This window comes from Manacus candei, unplaced genomic scaffold (assembly GCF_025592945.1).
Source record: "Manacus candei isolate 608988 ecotype Guabito, Panama unplaced genomic scaffold, ASM2559294v1 h1tg000002l, whole genome shotgun sequence".
Classification (NCBI taxonomy): domain Eukaryota; kingdom Metazoa; phylum Chordata; class Aves; order Passeriformes; family Pipridae; genus Manacus; species Manacus candei.
In genome coordinates this window covers 8,347,226-8,373,824 of record NW_026138050.1, presented here as the reverse complement: position 1 = coordinate 8,373,824, position 26,599 = coordinate 8,347,226, and the positions used below count along the sequence as shown (strand labels likewise).

The following is a 26,599-nucleotide window of genomic DNA, read 5'->3' as shown; positions in this document are numbered from 1 at the left end:
TCAACTGCTCAGGGTAGATTCCTAATGCATTTCCCTCCTCTTTTCCTTCTCCACTTCCTGTCAGTACATCGGCTGCAGCGTGTTGGCTCCATAATGCAGAGGGTAATTCTGGGGTACACCTCCTAAACCAGCCCAGCTCTGCACTGTGCTGAGCCAGAAATAGCCCAGTACACACCAGGGAGATGCACATTAGCATTTTAAAGCAGTTTTGTGTGTAACTAACTGATTTTATAAATCAGTGAATAGAGAGTGATTTGCATAAGTGACAGGGTATGTGTGATTCCTTTGGATTCCCCAAACCCTACCTCATTACAAATCATGAGCCACAGTAAAATATGTAAATTTGATGTACATTTTTGTAAAATTACAGAATTGATTAATTACTTCATTTTATTTATATATGTAGATACATTTAGCTGGGTTCAGGTGCTCCTAGTACCTGCTGAATATTTATGGCTCTGTGTAGCACTAAGGTGGAGATTTGTAGACTATCTGGCTACTTACAGATCTCTGGGCATGGGTGGGCTCTGACTTACCCAGCAAAGGTCATGGAGTTACTGTCTCCATCTCAGAGCCCTGCTATGGCCTTCTAACCCCAGTAGCCAAATGACAGTACAGCTTCTCCTGAGTTACTGCAGGGCATAGACCGACATATTAATGCAAACTGGAACTGAGGATTATGCTAATATGTCAGATTGTGCACTGGAGTGGGGAAACAGGGCAGGGAGCTGGGAACTGCAGCCTCAGCTGCCATCTCAGCATGACACACAGAACTATAATTCCCACCTTGAACATGGAACTTTATTATTTTAAAGGCTGCCCTGTTTATTTTTGCCTGCCCACTTGCATCCACTTCGAAAAGAGTTTTCCCATGGTACTGAGTCCCTGTTGGGCCAGTTTGGAAGGATTCTTCTCCCTCCTGTCTCAGAAGGAAGATACCCTGGTGTGCTCAGACCCACTGCTGCTGGCCCTTCAGCCCAGCAGCAGTTGCTCTCCTTGTCCCAGCTGTTGTAAACCCCAAATGATAACTTCTCTTATGTCTTGGTTTTCTCAATAAAGCCTACACTTCTGTGCTGGCCAGAGTGGTTTGAGTGCACAGTGCCAGCACTCAGTCAGGTTTCTCCAGGTTTTTGGTGCCACTTCTACTGGTGGGATCCTGCTGTCTCCAGTGCAGCTGCCACCAGGGCTCTCTGGGAGTCAAAGTGACTGACACAAACTCAGGAGCTGCCCTGAGGGGGCTGCAATCTTCATCTGCAGCATCAGGATGCTGACAGCCTGTGGAGCTGTCATGTAGTACCCACGAAATACCACCACACCTGTGTTCTCTGCCCTGATGCTCCAATTCGTGGGCTGCTTCTGCTCTTAACCCAGCAAGTTCAGTTCTTCTTGCTGTTTGGAGACCTCTCTTTTAATAGTCTTTCCTGCAATTATGTCTTCTCAAAATAAATTCTTGGGAAATCCTTAGGGTCTCCAGAGCTTCAGTTCCCCTACAGCATGCAAACACTTACTCCCTGATCTGAAATGGTCTCTTTATCAGAGATAGCAACGGCATGAAAACTCAGCAGAATGCCAGCTGAAGACCTGGAGAATAAGAGGTTTTTGGACTTGGAGAGCTGTGCCAAGTAGCCAGGGCAAGCAGTGGGCTACCTCCCACGTGCAAGGTTTACCTCAGCTTCCAAACTGTGCCCACTGAAGATACCTTTCTGTAGCCCTGCCCTTAGAGCTGTGCTGTGCCAGTTAAGAAGGGCTCAGCACAGGCAGTCCCTGGCATAACCAGGCTGGACATGCAGGTGAGCAGCCAAAAATTTAACAACACTCCTTGTTCTGAGCAGTGAGTTACAAAATACACATTCCTCGTGGGGCACTGGGAGTTGCTAAATGAGTTTGTGATAGTCTCCATAGCAATGGGAAAGCATACTAAGAAGAGAAACCACAGAGAAGATGTATGCCAGAGATATGTCTCCTTGACAACAACCCAGGCATGGGACTGAGAGAGCTGCCTGGAGGAGCTAAAGCTGGATCTTCGTGTGCTCCTCTCTGAAGTGACTCAGGACGTCGGAAGGGGCTGCTTTAAATAAAAGCGTCAAGCACCAAGACAAGAATAAATTAAACCACTAACACCAGGAATTACACTATCACTGATATATGTCTGGGTATATCAGTTCCTTTGCCTACTTATATGAGGTTTATATATTCATATGCTGTGAAGTCAAGTATTCAAAAATTATCAGGTTTACTCTAGGCCACGCAGCTGTCTCCAATCCTCCTGTCTCTTTGCCTTTTGAGATATTCCTTGATAACTTGACCAAGGGAGATTTTTCTTGTAGGACTCCTGCCTTGTTCAGCACACTGGGCAGATGATGCCCACTGAATTGTTGAGTCAATATTTTGTCTTTCCCTTGTTCTTCAATAGCTTGCCTCAGGCCTTCTTTATTTCATGCAGTGCAAACATACTCACAAAGACAGAATAAACTCCCTCATGACAATTTCTGCAGCAGTTATTACAGCAACAAGGTTAAATGCTACCAAACTGGAATAATGCTAAAAATACTAGGAGAAAAAAAAAAAAAAGAAAAAGAAAAAGAAAATCTGCAACTACAAAGGCAAAAAAGCAGGAAGCAGCAAGCCAAAACTGTTCTCCAGCTGTGCCGCTCACCAGCTTGCCTGCAGTCAACTAATCCAGCTGTCACTTTTGCTCTCATTTCTCTTTCTATTTATCCAGATTTTGATAAATTCCACCAGCTCAGGAGTACTGGAAGGCTCCCCTCACATCTTCCTTGCTGAGTCCTCAGCCTCTTAAGGCAGAGCCTGTGATAACTGTGTGCTCTGAAAAGGATCTACAGTACTTGGGGGGAATCTAAAAAATAGTATTAAAAATAACACCCAGAAGGGCAGATCATCATTCAGTTTAGTGCCAGGTTCTCCCAGTGAACTTTGGCACTGATAACAGATACTGCCATATAGACTTGGGATTATAATTTAAAAACAAATTGTTGGGCCCTGGTTTATTTTTCAGTCGAGTGCTGAGCGTTAAGCAAAATCCATACCATGGTTTATCGAGTCAATGGTGAAGATAAAACAGGGTATTTCCAGGCAGAATATCTCAATGCAGGAAGTTCTGTCACTTTTGTATTAAATTAAAATCATAGCTGAGTTGGTAGAGGTATTATTGAAATTAAATCCTATTGTTTCTCTCATCTTGCTTATAATTAAAGGAAGTAACTGCTATTGATTGTTTAGGTGATTTAAAACTAATTCCATTGTTATCCTACTCTAGTTATTAGCTGACACATGAAAATCTCCCAGGACCATTGAATAGCCATGTCCCTCCCTCCCTCCCTCCCTGCTGACTCGTCCCTGTCTTGTTGCAGTATTCCCTGGAAACTAGGAGAAGCCTAGGAATCCTCTTGCAGCAGTGTCAACAGAGAGGGCTTTACAGTTCACTGCCAGCAGTTAGCTTAAAAAAAACAGTAAAGAAAAATAAGAAAAAGGGAAACCACAGCCAGCACCTGGGGCTTGGCAGGCTCCAGCCTGGAAGTGACGGGCTCCCAAGACAGGAGGTGTGCTAAGGACCCCTCTCTTCCTTTATATGAGCTGCTGCCGAATCCTGACAGGCCATTCTGGACCACAGTTTGCTCCTGTGAGAGGGAAAGGGCCACCAAGGCTTAAGGAAGAATTTCCTGAGAGCTGGGCTCATCCTACAGATGTAACTGCTGGGACAGTGTAAAGTACAACCACACTGACTTTGGGCTCAGCCAGCACATTCTCTGCTAGCAATCAATGTTATTACTCCCTTTGATCTTTCTGAGCATATTTTTCATTTTCTGCACAAAACAGTGGATTCGTGTCGTAGTTAGCTCAAAGCTGCACATGCTGCCCTGCTCCCTGAGGAAGTTTTTCTTCCCAAGACCATGATGTCATCAGTGATTTGGACCTGGCTACTCTGGACACTGTGTGCAGACACTTGTGTGCCAAGTGAAAAAGAACAATGGCAAAATATCTCAGAGGCTGCCAACAAGACAGACCGTGGTGTGTGGGGTGCCTGCCTGGGAAGCCAATTAAATACATAGCACTTGAGGAGAGCTCAGAATGCGTTCAGAGGGAGAGCCAGTCCCAGAAGAGGCAACACATCAAAAAAACAGAGGGGATTTCCTTAATGCCTTTTATCCATGTGAGCAAACCTGACAGTCTTCATAAGCCCTGGCATAGATCTTGCTCGCGTTGTGTGAGTAATACCATTTGTCTTGTGGCAAGAATGACTCTGTGTCTGCTTTGGTTCAGCCTCGCAGCTCACCAGCACGGGGTGTCCTTTGCTGTTGCTGCAGTGCAGGCAGCTCTGGAGCAGGGAGCAACAGCCTGAAACACAGCTCAGCGATTCCCCACGGCAAACACGCGGAGTGCAGCGGTACCGTCCGGGCTCTGGGGGTGGTTCAGGCCCTTCAGAGGTCAAATATTCCCCTTGAAATGAAGGGATTCAATGCACAAAGATGAATATGGCCCAGCCTGACACAGTGGCAGGGGTTCTATGCCTCAGTTGGCTTCAGTTGAGCTACAGGTAAACAGCACAAGAGGGTGTATATGTTGGGAACACAAATGTGAGTCCACAGAAACTGCCTTTTCTCCTCCCTTTGCTTTTCAGCATTTTTTTTTCTTTAATTGAAACAGAAGATTTGAAAGGGGAACACTAAACGAATCAACAACAAACTCAGCATAAAAGAAAGTATTCATGAATGTCCCAACCTCCAGCTTTGTAAGGGATCAATATTCATTCTGTGCCAGATGTGGCAAGTGTAACAGAAGCATTAAGTGCTACTCAGGATATTATTAAACTATCAAATAAGAGAGGAAATTGGAATACAATTGCTATTGCAGGCCACAGACAGATCTCAGCCACGTGTGGAAAGATTTTCACTTACAATAAAGGACTGTGGTAAGGGAGAGCAAAAAGCTTTTCACTTAGCAGGGTGATGGAATTGCATAGGGTTTTTGGTCAAAGGAACATCCACTCCCTGGAAGTCAGGGTCTCCCCTATGCAGTCCCCTAACAAGGACTTTGTCCCCATACCTCTAAGACACAAGTACCTTGCAGTTCCTTCAGTATATATCAAGTTTTTTTTTTACTCTAAGCTGAAACAAAAACATAGTGCTGCAGCAAAACATCAACACTGAGCTTGAGCTCTGCAATACAGTCTGGGCTGCATTTGTTTGAAACAGCAGCTGGATCCAGATTGTGCAAATTGCTTAGGTCTGTATAAAAAGCCAAGGTGTAAGCCTTGCAGCAGATACCTCTTGTCCAAAATATATTCAAAGTTGTCAAGTGTGAGGATGAGCCCTGTCACAGAGAGAGCACAGACTTGAATGGCTTCTGGTGAGACATTGACAAATGTGAAATGAAAAACTGAGTTGGAAAGTAAATGAGCAGAAGCAAGTCAATACGTTGCCTGTCAGATATAGAAGTGATTTTCGAAGTGATTTTCAAAGTGATGACAGCTGAAAGTAAAAAAAATACATATTTTTTACAGATGCAATCAGAGTCCCTACCTGACACAAATTCATTGCAGCAGTGGAATCACCCTAAGGCTGAACCAGGGATTAGGGGGTTCAGATGATAACTTTTGACAGATGAGAATTTTTCCTTCTCCCCCAAGAAGACCAGACCAGCAGCAAGCACACCCCAAGGACTGCTCCACATGCTGGAGGCTCTCAGCACTGGCCAGTCTGGGGACCCTACTCCTATTGAACTCCACTGATTCAGCATCCCTGCTATGCATTTTCTTACCCAATTCTAGCTCTCGCTGTGGGACGTGTCCTCCCAGCTCACGACCCACATTGGAGACTCAGTGTGGATACATGTGGGACTGGTGGCATAACAATGCCAGCTGCCTCTCTCTACTGAGGGTGGGCTTACACGACAAAACTCTGGCTGTGCTGAGAAAATTCAGGGTTAATTGAGCAGAAAGAGATGTAACAAACATGTTTAGGTATGAACAAAAGAAAATGGCTGAGCTATTTTTTTATCTCTCTCTTCTAGAAACCTTCCCTGACTCACTATGCTTCAGTGGGTTTAAAAGCCAAGTTCTACTTTTTCACCACCTAAAACACCACCTCAGTACCTGCTGGGGTGCCAGGGATTACAGTGTCTGAGAGCTCCTTCTGATAGGAAGCTCACCTGAGTGCCTTCCACCGGCAGGCTGCGAAATCACGTCCCCTTACGCAACCTTTTTTTGTAAAGCATAATACCAACCTTCCCACCAGCTATTGTACCCTGGTTTTGTTCCCAGGCACGGTCCATGACCCTGTAGTTTACAGACATCAGGCAAACACCTCCAGCCACTGAACGCAACAAGCTTGCCACGGGCCAGCAGGGTCAGCTGCTAGTCGCCACCCACAGATACTATTACAGACCAAGGAGGTGAGCTCAAACCTGCATTAATTTTCTTTTGATGCCAAGTAGTCCGGATGAGGCTATCAGCTCCCTCGCACCTTGAGGAGCAGATCCCAGCACCTCTCGGGGTGCTGGGGTCCCCCGGGTCCCCCCTCCCGGCCGCAGCTTCAGCAGAAGCCGGTGTGGAAGGGCTCCCTCCTGCCATGCCCGTGCAATTCTTACTGTCATCAGCAGATGGCCAAATATTACCACACATACATAACATTTACATCCAAAAGGGCACATGACTGGGTAGAAAACGCCTTTCCTTGCCAGAAGCATTTATTTATAAAATGGCATATGTACACTTGGCATTTACCTTTCTATATGCAACATTACCAATTGTGTGACAAATGGTGACACTCGTTTCCTTTCCCACTCCTGACATGCTTGCCAAAGTAAAGAGCATTATGCAAACAAGTAGTAGGATAAAGCTCTGTCCTCAACCACCTAAACATTGTTTCTTATTTCAAATTTATTTTACTATGTAGAAAAAACCCCAAAACCTGGACCCAGCAAAGCCCAGGTCATCAGTAGCTGGCAGCAGGTGGCAGAGTGAGAGGCACCTGGAATCTGAATGCAGAAAGTGTTTCATTAAACACTCAAAAGGCCCAGCGAGGGGTTGTGGTGGCAAACTCACAGGTTTATAGTTTTAGCTGTTTTGAAGAAAAACACACAAACCTGTTCTCCCACTGTCTCATGAGGGTGGAGGGGCTTTACCTGCTTTAGCATTGCACAATGTCTGAAAATAATCAATATGGGCACGAGCACTAATGTGACTAACAGGAGAAAAAGCCAAGGAATAACCTTTCCAGCATCACCTCGGGGCATGCCTTTGCAGACAGTCGGTCGCAGGCTGGGTTGATTCAGCCAGGACATGTGCCAGACAGAGAAAACAAGCTGGCTGTAATTGCAGAGGACTGGGAGCAGAGACACAGCAGCACTTGATTCTCCATTGCCTTTTTGGGACAGTGGCAGAAACACGCACCCGCGTTTCACTGCTTTGCTCAGGACTCTCAGGTCATTGCTGTTGTTGTCTGCCAGATCCACCTTTCCCAGGGTTTGTTAGGCAAAACAACTCAGTAACTGGCTCCACATTCTGTACTGTACATCAGTTAAAGAGGACAAAGTGAGAAGGAACTGCTCCATCACTCAAACACTCTTTAAGGGAACAATTTTCCTGAGATGCTGAGCTTTCAGTAGCCCAGGAATTGCTGTTTCATCTTTAAATGATTAAAGATTACTCCAGGGTGCCAACCATAACCAGACCAAAACACCTCTAATTTGTAGTACTTTTACTTTTCCTCAGACTGTTTGAGCTCTGTCCCAGCTTGCCAGCAGCTACTGGGATGGCCCTTGGTGTCACCATCACTTGCAGGAAATGCATGACTGTCCCATTCTCACACCCTACTTAATTTTTGGCTGACATTTACCAAGAGTGGTGGCCTATAACTCTCAGTTACATGAAGGATGTAGGATGGCTTTCTAAAAATCCATGATCTGAGGACCAAGCTGGTGGATAAGGCTGAACTCATATTTGATTTCTGCCTTTTATACTAAATCAGTAATACTGCAGGTATAAACACAGGGCTTTCATACTGGGAGCTAATGCTCACATGTCTTATCCCTACCCACAGCTTGGGAGGGATGTAAAGATGCTCCAAATGGGATCCTCGGTGTAAGACCAAGCAGCATAACCTATGCCAGATGAAATGGGGTGATACTGAGAGGTCACTTCCCTTGAGTAGGAATCTGATCCCTAGTTTGGGTGCTGCAGGACTGCTCCTGGCAAGCTTCCAACACACAGCAGAAACCCTCTCCTGCCATCAGCATTCCAGCCCTAGTGCCTGACAGAGACCTTCTGTCTCACAAACAGCATCCTCCTGAAACAGCATCTGTCCTTGCAGTGACACATCTCTCCCTGATAACCAGGCAATGGGTTAGTGAGGAGATCCCAGACCTCCACTCCCTCTCTCAGCTGCCCAAATCAAGCACCTTCCCAGTCCCACAGCCTACATCCCCCTGCTGCCTTCCTCTTCCCAGCGCCTCCTTTGCCTGTGCTCAGATCCCTGTGGCTCCACATCACCACTCTCCAGCTTGGACACACTCCCAGACATATCTAGTCACATATGATGAGGGGATTCGAGTGCAGGATGTCCTGGGGGGTCTTGGGCACACAGGTATAGGACATCCCCAAAATGCACACACAGCCTCACCCTGATTTTTCAAGTTTATCAGATTATGCTCAATTTCCCACTTAGTGCCATCTCCAGTTTTGCTCCATCAGGCTTTTGATCCCTCTTGATGAATATTGTTTGCACTACCCTGGAATGTGAAAGGGATTAAAGGTGCTAATGAGGTGCTGCTATCCCCAGCTATGGCCCTATGGCCTTGCTGAAAAGGTTCTTGTTCTACAACAGCTCAAAAAACCAGAGAGCTGAGGGCCAGACCATGGTCAAGGATGGCATTAAGGTGGTGGATGTTCCTTTCTGCCCATTCATGAAAGCCTGTTTTTGCCACATGGTCTCTGCCTGTCCATTTGTGGAGGCTCCTCAGGGCAGGCACGTGGCTGAGCCACACTGGCTGTCCCTTGGCACAGTGACCATCCCAGTGAGGCACCATCCGACACCACCACTGAGCAAGACCATCCCTGCTGTCTGGAAAAACCACCTTGTAGCAGCAGCTGCAATACTCTGCCTGTCGTTAGGCTGCAGTGGTCTTATGTGCAGATAACACTTGGCCAGTGGCTGGGATGTGCTTACAGTTGTACATCAGCTTGGGCTCCTACCATTTTGGAAACCAGTCCCTAAAAGTCCTGTTTCTTGTATTTTTACCTGCAATAACTCATTTCAGGATTTTCCCGCTTCAAAAAAGAGCCTGTTAGGGCATGGAAAATTAAAAGAAATCTTTTTTCAGCTTAATGTATTTACAGAGCTATCTGTAGCTCAGCAATCAATTTGAGCAGATATAATTTAAGTACCAAACTTTTGAATTTGAGAAATTAACTCCCTTTGTCTTCTGAGAGCCCTGATTATGATTGAGGATATCACTGATTTTACAACAAACATCATTCCTCTCTCACACACCAGCAATCCTGGTAGGCAGCTTTAGACACATGCAATTCTACATATGTCAGAGAAAACAGATCATCTGAAAGTAAACCGGCTCACCAAAGAGTAAACAAAGCACCCGCCAAGGTTTAGTGCACCGCGTTTCCTTGGCTGTGAGCTGGGGACTTCCACAGAGGCGTATTTTGAGCCCAAGCCCTTTTTCTGATGCCTGTTCCCAAACACAGCAAACCCGGAGGGAAAGGCTCTGCCGTGCCGGAGGGGTGAGTGCAGGACAAGGGCTGCCAGACCCCCTCGATCCAAGGGGTTTGTCACCTCTGCACGCAGGGAACATCAGTCGCTGGGGCAGGAACCCCCGGCCCCGCAGGTCTGAGAGCTGCGCGATTTGCAGGCTGTGACTGGGAGGGACCCGCAAGGAAATCTCCGCACGTGTGCGTTCACAACGCCCGCTCCCATCCTCATCGCGCCAGCGCGGCGGCTGCTAAGCAACTAAACCCGGCCAGGAGGCACTTTTGAGATGATGCTAAAAATAGTCCCCGGCAGGCGAGACAGCGCCAGCAGCCGTAGCCGGTGACGTCAAGTTCCTTATTGCTGCCCTCCCTGTCGTTGCCTGCAGACTCCGTGGATGACCAGGTGAATTCCTCCAGGCCTCCCCAGGGACCAGCATCGGGGCAGGGATCAGCACTGCTCCCATGTGTCCAGCCCCAGCCTGCACCCAGAGCTGGGCACAGCCCCCAGCAGCATATCCCTGATCCTTGAGGGAGGGCATCAGGATGGCCCCTTCTCTGCCCGTGTTGAATCCTTTCCGGAGGAAGGAATGGAAAGCAGCCCCTGGGCAAATCTGTTGTTAAAAGGAGCAATTTGATTAAACCCACAAAATCATGCACACCATTGGAAATGACAAATGACATTTACAACTCCACTGCAAACACGAGGCAGAGCACACACCTCCCTCTGTCTCTCCAGTTTGTTGTTCTCAGCTGCTGAAATCACTTTTGTAGCTAGTCTGTACCAAACCCAGTTTGCATCTGTCCTCGCTCAGAGATGGCAGAGAACAGAAACCAAAACACAGGAGAAGGTGCCCATATACTTTATGCAGCAGTGTTTGAATTTCTAGGTCCAGAAGAGAGAGAAATGGGAGGAGGGAGCCCTGCATTTTAGCTGTTTGGGCCCAGCACGTTGCCCTCATCTCAAGAGCAGAGCCTCCTCTCTCCACCAGCTCAGTCCTGCCCAAATTGGGCCACTACACCTTTTTTTGGGAGGCACAGTTCAAACCACACCAGGACCTGATCCAGTGCAAGAATCACTCCCCTTTGTCCACCTCTCCTCTCTATTGGCTGCAAGATATTTCCTGAGCACACCCTTCCTCCATGTCTGCAGCCTCTCTCCAGTCCCTTAAGCCACATTGGAGAAATTATCAGGGTGAAAAGAGCCCCCCAACTCTGTTTCCCCAGGGGTATTTTGGCCCACGTCTGCTTGCGCAGAGTCCCATGCTGGGCACCCTGGGTTCCAGCTGGGATGGGATGGGACTGGGGGAGCCTGCTCCTGGCAAGAAACCGGGAGCAGGGAGGGTTGATTAGTCACAGGCATTGAGCAACAATCTCCTTCACCTCCTTGCAACACCAGCTACAGAAACAGGAAAGTCCAGGCAGGTGCCACCCCACATTTAAGGATGACTTCAAATAATGTATCAAAGAAATGTGTTTTACTCCTGGAAATACCACTTTCTTTTAAAGCACTGGCCCAGGGTTACAGAGAACTGATAAACAAAGTTGTTTGAGTAAAAATAATCAGCAAGAGCCCCCTGCCTCAAACCAGCAAAGGAGTACCCCAGCAACCAGCAAGGCCCTGTGACACCCACACAGGTATGCCTGTGGGGACTGGGACAAGTGTAACTCAGTGCTGCTGGCAACCCAGGCAAGTACTTTTACCACACATTCTCCAGTCTCATCTCTTTTTCTAGTAAAGCAGCACCAAGCCCTTGAGAGCAGCCTTACAAACCTCTGCAGCAGGTCCCACTTGTGTTGAACGTACCTGGGATGGTGCTTTTCCTTCTCCCTTTAAGATGTTGTTAACAACCCCAGGTGCAGCTCTCATGGCAGGTGATGAGTTTCCACCTGCAGCCCACACACATGATGTGAATTGGCTCCTTCGGTTACTGAGAAAAAGTCCCTGGAGAAGGGAGCAAGATCTGAAGAGCAGAGGTGGCTCCCAGCTGGCACTGACCTGTTTGCTCTTTCCAGAACTCTCCTTCCTGCACATGAAAACATACTCAAGTGGAGGAAGGGCAGAGCTAGAAACCAAAGTTTGAATTTCACTGCAGAGAAAAATGGCCTCTCAGCAGCTGGGCTGTAAATTTCCCACTGAGTGTAAGGGGGATGTAGGTGCACATATTCCAAATACCAATGTCTTTTTCCGTAGGAGTAAAACCTAATTGATCTTTAACATGCAGCACTTAATTTTGATGCCTTTTGTGCATCAACACTACCAGTGAAACAAACACCAGATTTTACTAAAATGAGTGCGTGTCAACATATTGGTGACTCATGAACCCACACCCAGTTGCAGAGGGAGGCTCTGAATTTCCCAAAAGCTTTCTGTTTCAGCACTTTTTATACAGCAGTGATAGAAATATGCCAGCTGGAAATCCTGATGCATCCCTGGTCTTTCTTGCTCTTGCCCTGAAGCTGAGGTTTCAGCGTGTTTGGAAAGAGATTTCCAAGCGGGAAATGCTTTATGTGTCAGCCACACATGTGAGGCATTGGAAACCTCAAGGCAGCAGTTGCCACTAAACCTTTCTACAAACCCGAATGGAGAGGGTTTAGCCAAAATAGGATGTCTGTAAACATTTTGCAGCAGGCTCATCATTACCCTTCCAGGGCCATCCCTGCCACTCAAGCATGCTGAGCACCGGGAAAGCAGATCTGCCAGGGCCCCATGGATGCCCAGGCTGTGGTTGCAGATTGCCATAGCTCCACATGTATTTGCTGCTCCTCTTTATGGTTTGGTTTGAATGAATCATCATAAAAAAGCTGAGGGTTTGATACCTCACAGCTGTGAATTATAAAGGAAGATCTTTAGAGACATCTTGGCCAATAAATGTGCTTGTCTGTGCTGGTCTATATCTGAGTGATAAATGAAGCCCAAGACACTTGAAAGAGCTTCTTAATATTTGAAAAGCAAACCAAAGCCAACCATCCTTTCTAGTTTTATTGTACCATCCGTCCAACTTCTTTTGCTCTGCTTCCAAAAGCATTTGTGGCAGATGGGCAGTCTGCTGTTTCCAGCCTGGCTGGGTTTGCTGCTGGGGTTCATTCCAGGGCAGAGGCAGCAGCACCGCTGAGAAGTTATCCCCACTGTGCTGGCCTCAGACCTCACCAGGTTTGCAAACCTTCTTCCTCAAGGCCAGTTTCTGACAAAATGTCCCATCAAACCAAAAAATCCAGTCTGACGTTTAACTGACTTGAACTTTATGCATCTAAGTATCTCAAAGGCAGGTGCCAAGAGAATGGTGCCAGGCTCTTTTTGGTGGTGCCCAGTGACAGGACGAGGAGCAATGGACATAAAACAAAATACAAGAAATTTTCCCTCAACATGAGGAAGAACTTCTTCACATTGAGGGTAGCAGAGCACTGGAACAGGCAGCCCAGAGAGGTCGTGGAGTCTCCCTCTTTGGAGACATTCTAAACCCATCTGGACATGCTCCTTTGTCACCTGCTCCAGGTGACCCTGCCTTGGCAGGGGGTTGGAGTAGATGATCTCCAGAGGTCCCTTCCAACACTAACAATTCTGTGATTCTGTGATTCTACTACATCCAGCTCCACAAGCCATCCCTCATCTCCTGGGAAAACTCCTTGTAGAGCTGTGGTGACTCTCACAGACCTCAGGCATTGTTGACAGCCTACAGCCACCCACAGCTCCCTGTGGACCCAAACCCAGACAACGAAGAAGACCTACCACCACCACAACCCCACAGGGAGGTGGGAGGATCCTACAGAATCAAAAGCCTGTTGCTATGCTTCATTTTCCCCTTAGGCTCCACCAGAAAGTCTCTTCAATAATCTTTATAGCTCCATCAATCTTATTTAAACTTCAGTACAAATAAATTGTAGCACATTCAGAGTCCCATCACAGCTCTCTGACTCACCCAGTCCCAGCAGACATCGTATATTAAATTAGTTTTGGAATGTATTCAAAAGCAATTGTTTCAGCTTCTTCAGCTAAGCACTCTCCATGCTCTATGTCAGGGAAAGGAATGCAGGATGCCCACCCCGGTCTCTTTGGGCCAGGTTATGGGGTTTAACATCACACTGAACTTCTCCCCTTGTTCCCAGCTTGGCTGCAGCCAGAGGTTCTTGCTTTACTCATGTCTGTAACAATTTTCACGTGGGTCCCCATGGGCTGCAGGGACACAGCCTGCCTCGCCACAGGACATGAAGGGATCTCTGGTGTCTGGAGCACCTCCTCCTGCTCCTTCTTGAGGGGAAGGACTATTCACACTCTTCCCTTGCTCCAGCATGAGGTCCCTCCCACAAAAGACAGGAAGCTCCCACAGGAACTCGTCCAGTGTGAGTCCTTCCCATGGCTGCAGTTCTTCAAGAACTGCTACAGCATGAGTCCCTCACAGGGTGCAGTCCTTCAGGAACAGACTGCTCCAGTGGGTACCCTGCAGGGTCACTAGTCCTGACAGCAAACCTGCTCCAGCACAGGCTTCCCAGGGGGCCACAGCCTTCTTTGGGCATCCCCCTGCCACACCTAAAAAGAGAGACTGGGACTTATAGTCTTTATCTATCATGGTTTCCTCTTCAGAAAATCAAAGGTGTACTCTTATACTGATTCAATCTTAACCAAAACATGTGGTCCTCCATGTGAAAGCAGTTAAAGACTGAATTCCTTTCTAAAGGGCCCCATCCTTGAGATGTAATTTAGAGGCCTTCTGGATAAAAAAAAAACAACCACCAACCAAAACCAAACAAACAAACCCCCTCAAAAACCCCAAACAAACAACCCTCCCAAAAAAACCCAAACAAACAAAAAAAAACCCAAACAAACCAAGTCCCATGTTTTGGCCTGCTTTGCTTTCCTGCAGCAGCAATGAGTGAGGCTACATGCAGTGTCACCCCAGGGACTGGGGGTGCTTGAGCCCCTGTGCCCCGCAGAGCCCGGGGGATCAGTGACCTGTAGCCTGGGCAGCATCACAACAGCACATGGAGATACTGAAGTGCCAAATATGCTTCCAAGTAGCAAAAAAAAAAAAAAAAAAGTGTGCCTAAATGTGAATTACTATTTCCCTCACTGGTTGGCAAGATAATGATCTGACACAGCTAATTAGCAAATTCCTGAGGCTGTTGCAACCCTCAGACCAAAAGCATACCAAACTCCTTGTTAATTCAGCCTTTGCTGCATGGTCTCCTCTGCCTCCTCTTATTGTGTATCCTTATCTCCTTTGACCAACAAATGGGAAACACCTTCCTATTTAACTGCCTGAGCTCTGGAGTGATTTCCAATAAGTGGACATCAGCATCAGTTTTGGATGCAGAAATCCAATTAATCTAATCTGCCTGGTTGATTAATATCTGTGAGGTTGATGTGGAGGAGGAATGCCATCGGTCAGGTTGATGCGCTGACAGCAGTGATTATGCAGGCTCACGCTTTTCCCATCCCACTGCTGTGTGTGCAGGGAGCTGTGGGCAGCAGGGAAGCTGCACTTCCCAAAGCCTGAATGGAACAGCCCAGGCTGGGGAGAGGCAGGAGCTTTCAGCTCTGCTCCTTTAACTTCAACCGCATTTGCATTCCAAAGCAAGAGGCAGAGGATCTGTGGTGACAAAGACTTCCAAGGCAAAAGGGCATCTACTGCCCTTGAAAATACTTCCGTCCGCAGCAAACTGAACTCGGTCTTCCCAGGTCCTGCCAGCAAGTTCCATCATTTGCTGGTTTTGCTGGTGTTATGGGTCATATCTGTATCCCCAAGGACTGTCAGTCAGCTCCAGCCACGGACTGACCTTTTGCTAAGCCGAGCTGATCAAGCCTGGAAAATGACAAGTACTGAGGCTTTTCTGCTTCCTTTCTAAATCGCATCGGGCTGCTCAGCAAAAGCTGCTCTGTGACATCCATGTCCTCGAGAAATCCAGGTGTTCCCTAGTCACTGGCTGTGTGCATGTGCAGGCATGTGCTTGCACGGTGCCTGCAGCCCTGGCACTGCCTCAGGGTGCCCACTCTGCCCTGCCAAGCACTGTGCTGCCCCTCCTGCAGTCACCAGCTTGGAGTTTTGGGGTGGGCAGTGGTGTATTTGGCTGAGTACTGCCTCCTACCTGCAGGGCCATGGTGAGCTCTGGGCACTGATCATGGAATCATAGAATCATTTAGGTTGGAAAAGACCTTTAAGATTATTTAGTCCAGCTGTTAACCCGGCACTGCCAAGTCCACCACTAAATCCTGTCCCAAAGTGCCACATCTACATGTCTTTATAATGCCTTGGGGGATAGGGACTCCACCTTTGCATAAGGGAGCAGTTGGACCCCACAAACCTTCCACCAGCTCTGTGCAAGTGGGTGCATGCAGGGTGTCCCAGCCATGGATCTGGGGACATGCCAGGAGGTATCTTGAGTTCATATGGGCCAGGACACTGCGGTGCCACACTCCCCTCTCCTCACCCAATGTCCTGGTCTCTGCGAGACAGGCACTGAGCTGCAGGGCCAAAAAGGTGTTGGGCATAGTCCAGCAGGGCCTGACTGTGCTCTGCTTGGATCCTCACCGAGCTGGGGTAGGGAGGGGAAACGCTGGCCTTGTATCCACAGGGATGCTCTGGCAGTGCCATGGTGGCAGAGGGGTGGCCAAAAATTCAGGGGTGGGGGGGAGGCCCAAACCAGACCTTTGCTTTGCTTCCTGCTGCAGAGTCCCCATAGCACTATCACAATGGTTCCACGACACTCAGACCTTCAGGGGCTGCCTCTGTGGGATTTGCCAGGCAGGAGCACTGGGCTGCCCATCACACGTCTCCTCTTTCCCAGCGTCCACTCAGGCAGACTGTGCCAAATCTTCCAGTCTCCCACCCCAGTGTGGGAGCAGGGCACTGCTTCTCTTGGTATGGAAAATAAAAGGTATGGTCTCTGGCTTCTGAAACCACATTTCCGTCAAGCACTCACTGTTTTGGTGTTGAGGGTGGCTGGGATCAGTCCCGCTCCTGTCAGCAGCAGAGGAAAGCAGCAGATTTCGGCAGCCTGCACTATGAACCGCTGCGAGCACCATGGCAGCTGATACCGTCTGCCGTGATGACTCACCACTGTTGATTTGGGCAGAGGCAAGAAAAACAGCCTGAAATGCGCCAGTTCGACATTCATGTTCTCAGCGACGGGCTATTAGCTCAGAGCAGGTCCCCGTCATGTCCCTCCCTCCCCCTTCTTTCAGTGCAACATCACCGAAATTTATTTTTCAATATTGGAAAAGTGATTTATTGGAGCCTTATATTTGGGAAAGCAGCTTACATCACTGCCAGAGACATCACGTTCAAATGGATCACATCTGCATCAACAAAATACCTGCCACACTTTGACCCAATAATCTCCCCAGGCAATTCTTTCTTTTTTTTCAAACATTGGCTTTATCACCACGGGAAGGACAGGGGCAACCTATAGAGCACATGCTCACGATAGCTAACAGGGCTATTGTGGCAGGGCTGTTCTCCCAAAAGCATTCACCCCAAAAGAGAGTTTGACTCAGGGTGAGCCCCCGGGAGGTATTTCAGCCCAACACCATGCAGCTGCAGCCAAATAATCGGTGGAGCTGAACCAAGGGCTAGTGGTGGGTGCTTTCGGACTGGAAAAGAGATCACACAGCACAAAGCAACCCCACTGGGGTTCAGAACATACCACTGCAGCGTAGGTGGCAGCTCAACTCCATCCTGGCGTGGGAAGTGAGCTGTCAGATCGCATTTCCTGCATCCAGCCTCAGCAGCCATGAGCATTCACTTATATTTTTCCAATAACTTCTATTTTCTCTTTTCCTTTTCAAAGACAAAGAACTACAGATGAGCTGTTTGGTCTCACCCATATGAAAAAAAAAAGGCTGCCATTCCAACAAATAATCTCTACAGCTGCTGGTAGCCTGGAGCTGTCAGACCAGAAAAATCACACTGGTGGATTTTGTGGGGATGGATGGATGGAGTAAGTCATGCTTAGCTCTGGATGGTACTCGCCAGAGAGGGATCAGATATTCTATTTTCTTAAGTTCATTTCTGAAACCTGTTGTGCCTAGTCATAGTAGTCACCATTCAATTCTGGGCCACACACACAGACTAAAGACTGTACATAAAGCAGATGCTCACTTGTTTGCTGGTTGTAAACTCCATTTTTAAGTCCAGGAAAGTGCTAATTATGTGGCTCCAGATATTGCAGTGTGCCACTGAAGCAAACAGATAAGCCTGAGACTTTCCACTGCTTTCAGTCATTAATTTTCAAATTTGCAGGAAGTCTTTATCTACGTTGGGTTGAAGCACTAAAAATAACCACTTGATTGAGTATGTTGTTTGGAAGAAAGGGCTGCTGGTGTCCCACTACGAGGTGTGCTCTCTTGGATGCTCAGCTTGGGCTGTCAGGTGCCACAATGGTGACACCTCAGGCAATGTTGAGCATCGGTCAGGGCTTTCCCCTCCCACCCAGGGGCACTTCACAAGGTAGAGGGAATAGTACACGGTAGTGGGAATAGTGGTAAAAACACACAGAACAGAAAAGTAATGCATAAGGGACATTTTCCCAGGCAATGAGAGTTGCAGTGGGACCCGCTGTAACTCGGCTGTGCCTCCTGATTTGCATAGCCAAGAGATGGCAGCACGTTCTCACGGATGTGCCGCTGGAAAAGCTCCCTCGCTCCCTGCAAATGTGAGAGGTTTCAATCTAGTGGCGAGGCACGTCGGAGGGACATCCTCCTGCCCCGTCTGCTGTCGCACACGGCCAGACTTGCGGCCGTGGGGCTGCAGCTCTGGCCCCGTGGGGCAGGGACGATGCTGCTGCCTCTTGCAACCCCCCTGGTGCTGCCCCGCCAGCTGGTCCCCGCCGAGCATTGCCGCCCACGGAGGACACGGCAGGAATCATCTCACACACACCTGGTCATCCCCTCCGGCCCTGAGTGGATGCTGGGCTGGGCATCCAGGCGTTTGCCGGGAGTCAGTGGAAGGACCTGTTCTTCAGCTTCCGAGTGTTGTTTGGGGGAGAAAAAAAAAATAAGTTAACAGCATCCTTTGTCAAATTGTGCATCTGGAATGACTCTTCCTTCCCCTGCCCCCACACAGTGCAGCTCCTAGTGCCCTCAGTGCACACCAACTTCTTGTTCAAGTGCACCATCAGAGCTTGAGCAGAGAAACTCAGAAAAAACACTTAGTCTTGGTGTTTGCCTTTCCCAAGATGATAAATTCAGCACACGATTCCCTCCACTTGCTTTTTATCCTACTGCTGCCCCTATTTCTTGCTGACTTTGTTGAGCCCTTTGGGGTGCACCCTCAGGAACACTAACCTGCCAGCCCCTTCCAAGGTTCACTTCCCATGGGATCCCGCCAGGCTGTTGCCACAGCCTGGGATTGCAACCATCCCTCCTTCAGTCCCAGCGCTTTGCAAACAGAAGAACCTGAGGTTTTCTTTCAACAAAGCCTGATGCAAAGCTCTGCTCTCTAATCCCTCTGAAAACAGAAGCCACTAAGAGGAGCGGAGAGCTGCGGGGACACTCGGACTCTCGGAGCAGCTCTCAGCATTTGCAGGCGCAGGAAAGGCTCGGGGTGGCGGTGCCGCCCTGCCGTGTGTGACGTGGGTACCTGCACCCAGAGGAAGCCGATTTGTATCGAGAAGCCCATCGGCGACGGGGCGTTGTGGCGCACCAGGAGCTGCACTGCGTTAGGATAATCACATCTGCAGTGCATTAAGGACGAAGTCAGGGCTGAGCGTTTTCAGTGCCCCGGGGGCCCATCCGGCAGATCCGCAAAGCCCGCAGCAGGGAAACTACCCCAGCTCTGCAATCATTTTGTGCCAAATTACGGAGAAAAAAACCCCTTAATTTCTCTGGGCGTGGCAAGCCCAACATGCAGTCCTGCAGCCAGGGAAAGTAGAAATGGGGCAGGGCAATGATTCTGTGGCTGCTGAGCTCTGTGGACACACTCTGGCTTGGGTTTCTGCAGTGGACAGCCCCCTGCCACCAATACAAGAAATCTGGGTGGAGAAGAACCTGGGATAAAAGTTAATTAGTGACAGCATTAATTAGGGGCAGCAAAGTGACCTTGCCTGCAAAGGCCACCATGTCACAGCCTCCTTGCCTGTCACAACAGGGGAGATCCAAGCTGGCAACACCTTCCCACAGGGCACTCACCACCTCTGGCAACCCAGAGGAGCCAGCTTCAATGGTAAATATTTCCTAAGGGCTCTTTGTTTAAGGAAAATGCATCGAACATTTTCCTTAGCATGGAAAACTTGCCTCGTGCCAGCTGCTCATTAAGCCCAACTGCTCTCTGTCCTCTGCTCTGCGAGGGCACTTCTGCTCCAGCTGCCACTCTCCAGCACAAGTACCCAGAGCAAGGCCAGCTAAAAGCCCAGAGCCAGTTATTACAAATCAAGGAATCTGGGATTTGGACCAACCGTAAATAATGACCAACAGGAAACATACTGAGAATACTTGTTTTAGTGTTTTCTGCTTGATTTCCCGCAGATCTGACGAGTTTCCATTGCAGTGCTCCCCAAGCCACAGGGGCAGACACCGTGTCTGCAGCTCCCATGCAGTCACATCCTTTCCCCTCCTTTTTCTTGTCCAAGAAAATGTTGTCCAAGCATCTCTCAGGGCTGGACACTGCCCAAGGGCCAGCATGTGTGCACTGTCCCTGTGGGTGCTGCTGTCCCCTGTGGTGAGCAGAGCTCATGTTCCCCTTTCAGGCAGTGCAGGCAGGTGATCCCTGTGCCAGCCAGGCGAGGCTCACCAGGGAGTAACCTTGGGGCAACCCTTGCAGGGGGCATTTGTCACTTTGCAGGGTTCATTTTTCTCCAACAGTTTAGTGAGGTCTGTGCAAAAAGCAAAGAGCAGGGCTTTGAGATGCACTGCCCTGGCAGCCCAGAGGCAGGGTGATGGTTGCCCTCCCTGACATGAAACCCTACTCTGTGACCAATCTGCATATCTAAAAATACCTCCCTTCTCCTTTTCCACTTCTCTTTTATGAGACAAACCATCTCAGGAGGGATCCCCCTCTCCTGCTTATGAGAATTTTAACAAATTTCTAATAAGGAAAAAGTGTCAAGCACGAAAGCAATATGTCCTTTAAAAGTACACAGACACTAAATCTGTTGCATCAGGGTGCAGACATTTGACATGTCATTCATTTTGTAGCTTCCCTTAGTGAGCACTGACAAGGCTACTGACACTGCTGGAAAATTCAGACATATCCCACAAATGGCATATTAATAATGAGATCTTTCAAAGGAGGATCCATGACTCATCCAAGAAGAAAAATGGGCCATTCACTGCACTGAACTCTCAACAAAACAGCAGCTTTTTTTGGGTTTCCTCAGTTTAAACCAGAAAAATGGAGAAAGTAATGGGAGAGAGAATTCAGTGGCTGCAGCTGCCAGACTATATGAGCAGTGAGAGCCTGTACTGGCACTTTGGAGTTAAAAATCCCACCCTGACAGGCATTTTATGCCTTGTATGTCTGTATGCTAAAACCAGGAGTGGAAGAACTGCAGCATTCTTCATTATCACTCTACCCAAAGCCACAAACTTGCTAGTCCTTCCCCAAAAACTTACCAGCCCTTCCCCAAAAGTCACATCCTGGGGGTAGGACTGGAAGGGACCAAACCCACCAGCACACCGGCGTGCTTTGGGAGCTCAGTCCCTGCAAGGGACATTTCTGCAGCAGGGAGCACTCAAGGGACCAGGGCAATGTGCAATGAAGGATGAATTTATTGTAGATGTAGAACAGACCCAAAAATGTCAAATCCAAGCAAGGATTTTCGGTGCCCTAACTGCATTACTGCCAGAGCAGGAGCCACTCTGCCTCCCCTGTGTGGTTATGGGGCCCCGGGTAACAATGAACACTGACATCCCAGTCAGGCCAGGTGTACATAGGGGACCTGAGGGATCATGTGCAAAGTGGCATGCAGCCCCCCAGCCAGCTACCACAGATTGCTTGATGGAGCCAATGCAGGAAAAAGGGCAGGTTGCAAAGCTGGCATTTAAGATTTCACTAGAGCTGTTAATCTTATTGCTATTACCAAGTTATAATCACTTCTGTGACCCGGGGCCACTATCCATACTGGATTAATACATTCATCATTTGCATTCAGCATTTATTTGGGGCCATGACTTCATACAATGCTTTGGAGATTAATAAAGGCCATGGCCCTTTTTTGTAAGCACTTGCCCTCCACACTGATGAAATACCACATTTAATTGCTTTAACCCATACTTCTGATGTTTCCTTCCCCTATGTCTGCCTGTGATCTTCATGTTTGGTGCCTGCTGAGTGCAGCCCATGGCTGGTGGTGGGAGGATGGAGGCAGCTGGCTGTGATGGGGGGAATGAGGTCCAGCAGTTCCCATGCTCCACACAGGCACCTGTGCCAGCACTACCCAGCAGAGTGGGAGCCCACAAAGGTGTTACATCCTCATGTGGAAAAGCTGCACAAAACTTCTACCTACAAACCTGCCGTGATGTTCTGCCTCCTAATTTAATTATTTCAACAAGACACAAGAGCAGCTAGTGGCAAGTGGCTTTTTTTCCATTAAACAAATACTCGATAAGGAATGCTGAGCTCTTAAACAGCTGCTGGGTTGGGGGTGAATTGACCAGGGCCATAGAGTCTAAACAGCATCCAAATCAAATTAATTTTGTCTTCAGGATAAAAAAACAAGCCTTCCCTATCCTCTCCTACAGCCACCTCTGAAAGTTCCAGCCAGCCCTGCAGCACTGTCCTTTCCTGGTCATCCACAGAGAGCGTCAAATTTTGCAACACCAAAACCCAGTAAGCATTTAATCTGAGCTGTCATTTTCCCAAACCTTCAAGCCTCCATGCACTCTGGAAGCAGAGAATGGTGGTTATTCCTCTGTGAGCAGGATCACAGCCCTCCTATCTTGGCTAATGAGTGCTGCTCCTGTGGCCCCTCCAGCCATGGAGCTCTCACCTCCTCTCCTGAACGCATGGGGAAATAGGAATTCCTCAAATTAACTTCCAGCTAAACCTCTTGCCTTCCTACCCCATGGCAGATTCTTGAGCACAGCCAGATATGTTATTTAAGTCCTCTCCATGCAAGAAGAGTTTCCCCTCAAGCCTTCCCCTGTCCCATCCTCAGCCGGTCTCCCATGATGAGTCACTTGGATTTTGTTATCCCAAGCAACTGCAGAGTATAAATGGATGTCAGAGGGGATGAGCAGAGCAAGCACCCACTTCCTAGGCCAGGGGGTATGTTACTGGGGGTCTGCAGGAGGGATGTTGCTATAACACACCCACACTCCAGCAAAGCTCCCATTCAGAAATCTGCTCAGTAACGGCACCGTCCGCTTCCATACAGCCCTTGACAAACAGGGATTTATCGGCCTCCTGACAAAGAGCTTCACAAATGAGGCAATCAGCAGCCCAGTATAATTTTCAAGAAATACAAATGAGCAAATATCTAGTTGCCATGGTAACCCCAAGAGCCGGACTAGACTTTTTTGCAGATTCCCAAACACAGCTACATTTTGCAAGCGCAGCAGGAGCTCAGTGCCCAGGACCTTGCTCGGGGACAGCAGCCAGGCATTGCTGAGCAGCATCAGCTCTTTCAGCATCAGCCCAGAACAGCCCCATCCTCCCTGGCCAGCTCTGGGGGTTCACACACACGGTGCCAGCTGCGGTTCCTTTTTCTCTCACGTCACCTGTGTCCTTCAAGGCTGACCGGCTTTCCAAGCCGGGACCACAGTGGGAATTGCACTCCTGTCAGATCTGCACTTTGCCTCTGATCAGTGGCAGCTCTGGCAATTTGCACCCAGGAATGAAAGTTTCCAGCCAAATCACTGAGCCCCAGCAAAGCGAAAGCAGTTAATAAAAAACATAACCACCATTTTTTAGGCAGCTGTGCTGCAGAGCCCTGTGCCAAAGGGGGACAGGGATACTGGTCCACAGCCAGCGCTCCTCACCAAGGCAGTTTTCTCAGGAAGCTTGTAAATCCTTGGCCACAAAAGAGGGGGAGACTTTTGGGGTACCAATAAGGAGCAATCAACAGCAAAATGGGCCCTGACATAGGACAGCTCCTGTCCTGAGCCAGCCCCATCCCAGGCTCTCCCAGGCTGGAGGAGCCCCTGGCAGCAGTGAGCCTCTCTGAGGGGAACTGGTGCTGCTGGAAGTCTCACTGAGCTTTTGCAATTAAAGGTGCCATCACACACCAGCAGCTCCCACGGTGTATAAATCCAGCTTGACTCATGCCTCTTGATGGCTGCCTCAGCCGAGCCCTTTGGCTGCCCAGAAAGAGATACATTTCCCAGCAGGTTTGTCCCTGCTGGCTCCCAGTGTCCCACTCATTCCCTGGCAGCAGCAGAGAGCAGCTGGTGCAAGGTGGGATGGGAAAACCCTTTTGCAGAACAGCAGGAATATCTCAATTAAGCCAACATCCACTGGGACCTACACAGCCAGGTCCTGCATGTCTTCCCCATGCCCCACTGCTCCATCTATCCCAGCTGTGCACATTCGGGATGCACTAAAGCTGGGGAGTTTAACACTAACCCCATCACACAGATAGGCAACATAATTTATCCCAGGGGTTTGTTTTTATGATGGGCCTCGCTGCTGCAGCCAGTAAATGTCTGTAATGTACTGTCTGAGCTGCTGGAAGCCTGTTTTTTGGTCCTGAGATATTTTTGTTCTCTGTCAAAGGGAACCACTCTGCACCATCCTGGCCGCAGGGCAGGAGCTGAGCTGCTACTCAGGCAATTAAACCCAAGGGAAATGCACAAGAAAAAGCTCATGATTCAGCTGTGCAGCCCTTATCCTCCCAGTCATTTTCAGGAGAAAAAAATCTTACCAAATTAATAGAGGAAAGGACAGCTCAGCCCAGCCAGGCATCGGAGCAGTCAAGATAGTCACCAGGGAGGAAAACCCTCACCAGGCTGTGTCTGGGCAGCACCAGCACTGCTGGTGACATCCAGCTGTGACAATCACCTCCCATATCCCAACATCCAGCAGCATATCTCAGAAAATAAAGAATAATCATAGTAGGAATAAAAGGAATCAAAAGGTCAAAGGTGCAGGTAGGCCCATCTCTCCCCACTGCCATGGAGGGCTGGGGACAATATTGTCTGTACAGTTCAGAAATGGGGTATAGGAGGGTAAAGGCACTTGTCACAAAGAGACTGTTTTGGTTCACTACCAGGCTGCATCACACACTGTCCACACTTACCCCAGCTTTCATGTACTACAAAAGAAGATGTTCAGCTTCCAAAAAAATCAGTGTCATAAAAGGACCCCCAGAAATCAATCACTAGCAAGTGATGTGCAGGAAAGTTGTGGGAAAGTCCTGCTGCTGCCAGCTTCCCACTGCCTGCACCATATAGCAAGTCAGAAGGGAGAAATTCAAGCTAACAAGGGAGTGAGGGGTTGTGGGACAAGGAGCATGGAAAAATAAAAAGTTCTGCCTGGAGAGCTGGAGTGCCTCCCAACCACCCAAATTGTGGGACCGTCTGTGTCGAGGGAAAGGGCACATCCCAGCTTCCATCAAGCCCTGACCTCGCCAGATCCACTAGAAGTTAATTAAGGAGGTGAAAACTCCTGTTGTTTTCTGAATTTTATTTGATTACTGTGAAACAGAAGACACTGGCAAGGAGAGATGGTTGATTTTTAAGAAAGGACCCTGGAGCCTGAGGAGAAAGACAGGGGGGTTGCAAAACAAAGCCCCTATTAACTTTGGTCCTGACTTTCAGGTCAAGCATGTTCAGTTCTTTTTACCTGGAAATGAAGATATTAATTGGAGGTGACAGCTTTCATAGAGCTCCCCATTAGCAATATTTTTAGCCACAGTAGGGCCCAGGTCTTCAAACACTTTCCCAAGGGAAGGTTTTAACCTTTCTTTTGAAACATCTCATACCACTTGCAGGGAAAAAAGACAGTTGTTTGGCTCGAGGCATACCTATCCCCAGCCATGGTGAACTCCCAGCTCCTCTGAGCAGGGGACACAGGAGGAACAGGGAAAGGAAACTGGGGAGAGGCAGGCTGGAGCCCGGAGTAGAGCTTGGCACCGTGCAGCAGCTCTCAGTGTGGCTCCCACCCAACCCTCCCCATAGTGATGGGCTCTGGGCACAGCCAGCCCAAATTGTTTACTTTCCCTGTAAATATATGGATAATCTGTGTATATAATACATATAAAATCTAATAAAAGTAATATAGTTTCATTTATATGTCTTATCCATTTGTATATATATTTATACAAGCATTTTAATATATTTCTAAAAATACATAATCAGGGATGACAGTGCTTCATTATTTTAGAAACTTGCTCCAGCACATACATTCCACTTACAACACCACCATTGTCCCCACCAAGTTTTCCAGTTTCTCTCCAAGTAGAAATATATTTCAGCCAAAAGCTGAGCTGCCATCTGAGGAACTTCCAAGCTCCCAGTGGAGCCCCAGCCACTTACCTTATGGTATTCAGTGTGACCACTCTGGAAAGTCTGAGTTTTGAAATGTTATAGTTCTAAGATGGTGACATAAAGGGGGACCAGACAATTTTATGGGGATGCTTTTACCCATCTTTGCAGGCAGTGGCTGAGATGGGGCAGTCCAGGGCTGTCCCAGCTGCTTTGGTGCTCTGAGACCCTGGGGCTTTGCCACAGTAGGAACCAAATGGACACATGGCTCCCAGGAAAAGGCAAGGGGCCCCTCTGCAGCCCCCTCTGCACAGGGCTACTTGCAAAGCCACCTGGATTCTATAGGGCTGTGTGGGATCAGAGTTCATACCCCAGAGCTCCCTGGAGAGCACTGGATTTATTGCATTTGACTGGGTCCAGTAGTGCCCTTGGAGCTGTGTCCCCTGAAGGAGAAGCATGTTTTTACCTCCATAGCACTGCCTTTCCCTTGGACCCTGGCATCACCTTGGCCCCACTTGCATTCAAGC

The 26,599-nt window shown here is 48.5% G+C and overlaps 1 protein-coding gene across 1 annotated transcript in view; it reads left to right on the top strand.

Annotated features, from left to right (window-relative positions):
* Window positions 1-26,599, top strand: part of XYLT1 (xylosyltransferase 1) — a 597,640-nt gene that overhangs the window by 519,332 nt on the left and 51,709 nt on the right. The gene's annotated exons all lie outside the window — the stretch shown is intronic.